This window comes from Bison bison, unplaced genomic scaffold (assembly GCF_000754665.1).
Source record: "Bison bison bison isolate TAMUID 2011002044 unplaced genomic scaffold, Bison_UMD1.0 scf7180017862837, whole genome shotgun sequence".
In the NCBI taxonomy this organism is placed as follows: domain Eukaryota; kingdom Metazoa; phylum Chordata; class Mammalia; order Artiodactyla; family Bovidae; genus Bison; species Bison bison.
This window is the reverse complement of record NW_011493409.1, coordinates 4,461-6,538: the sequence shown is the minus strand read 5'-3', so window position 1 is coordinate 6,538 and position 2,078 is coordinate 4,461.

Sequence of the window (2,078 nt, the reverse complement as noted above, 5' to 3'; positions counted from 1 at the left end):
GGCCATCGCTCCCCTCCGCCCCGCCACCCCACCCCCTGGGCCTGTCGCTGGGAGGAGGGGAGCGCTGGGAGGAGGGGAGCGATGGCCTACCCCCCCATCCCGACCCGACCTGCCCTCTGCCCCCCGCCAGGCCCCGCGGTGGTGGAGCACGCCCCAGCCTCGGGGAGGTCAGCGCTCGGGACCCCATGCTCCCCCACCACTCTGGTCCTCCCTCCTCCCTGGGACCCCCCTCTGAGAGTAGGCCACAGCTCTGCTCCCCACTGGGGCTCCGCAAGCCCTGGGGTCCACAAAGCTCGAGCCCTGCCCTGGAGCCCCAGGTGGCTGGCTGCCTGCTGCCCTCAGGAGCGGTGCCCACCCTCCACCCTCAGGAGCGGTGCCCACCCTCCACTGCAGGAACCACACCAGCCTGCCCTGCCCCGAGCCTCACCACCCTCTCCCCCCGGGGCACAGGAGTGCCTCCCCGGTTTCTGGAGCTGTGGCTGCCCACCTGCCCCCACCCAGCCCTTGGTGTCTCCCTGGCTTGTGCCTGGTCTACCAGGCCAGGCCAGGCCAGGAACAGGAGGGTTGGCCCAGGTTCCCTCCACTCCTGGCTTCATGATCAAGAGAGAAGTGGAAATGAGAGACAGCCAGAGTGGGACGGGCAGACGGACAGACAGGCAGAAGCAGAGAGGGGAGGAAGGGTCGAGACCCCCCGGTGACAGAGAGGGCCGGGTGGGTGGGGGCACCGGGCAGGACCGTCTGGGGAGGTGGGCGTCTGTCACGGCAGACCCTGGGGTCAGGCCACAAATGGTGCGTGCACCGCCCGAGTAGGTGTGCCAGGCGGAGGTCAGCTCCCCCTGCGTGATGAACCCGAGGGAGCAGTGAACGGCTGGCACCCAGGATGCGCACGTGTGTCCAGGGCCTGCGGGCACGTCTGTGTGGGCACACCCATCTGAGTGTCTCGGGGGCTCCGGGGCAGGGGGCCACCCTGAGCTGGGCTCGGCTTCCTTCTGCACACTTGGCCCTGGGGATGACCCCTCCCCCTACTGGACTCCAAGCCCCCCAGACTCTGGGAGTGAGGGAGCAAGAGCCCCCCCTCTTACAAACCAGGGTGATGAGTCTCTTCCTGGCCTGCCCAGCTGTTATTGCCGTTGCCATAGCCACAGCGCAGGCTGGTGTGGGGAGGAGGCCAAGAGGGGCCAAGGCCCATGGGCGTAGCCCTTGGGTTGGTACTTAGCACAGTTTTTCCAGACACGCACACACCACACACACACACTCTCTCTCCCTGGAACCCTCCCAAAGCTTCAGCTCCCCCAGCTCCCTATCTGCCTGCCCGTCTGTGAAATTAGGGACCCCCCAAAGCTGCAGTCCTCCAGCACTGGGGAGTGTGCAGGGTGGACAGCTCCCACAGCCTCTAGACTCTCTGGCCAGGCACGGCCCCATTTGAGGCTTCCCTGTGAGGTGCCGGCCAGGCCCTAACAGCCCCTCCAGGAGCAGGCTTCCGGCTTCCATCAGGTCACCTGCCCCAGGAAGCTCTTGGGAGGGGCGGGGCGCTGACCCGGCCCAAGGTCAACCAAACTCAGGACCACTGGGCCAGTTCAAGACCCAGCCCTGCCCTGCCTGGCCCTTTGGGGTCATTAGTGGCGTCTGCTGCACGAACACACGGAAGGCACAGTGAAGCACCAGGCGCATCCCAAGACACGGCACCCCGCGCGGGCAGCACCCAGCCCCGCGCTCTCCCTCCCAGCACTGGCCCCAGGGCTGTGGGCATCTGGAGTGTGAGGGACAGAGCGACCAGCACAGCCTCTTGCCCCAGGCTGCTCTGTGCCCAGAATACACCCCCTACACTCTGCCAGCGTGAGGTCACCCAGGGCCCTGAGACCTGGGGGAGGCTGCTGTGAGGTTCTGGCTGCTGGCCAAGGCCACCAGCGCGTGCTCACCCTCTCTGTGCACACGGCCACACCCTCACCCGCTCGTGTTCCACCCAGACGGGAACTAGGTGGGACTCTGCCCCACAGCAGGATTCTGGACAGAGAGGGCAGGCGGGGGCCCCAAGGCGGGCTCACCTGGGCTCCAGGCACTGGGAGAACTTGTGGAGC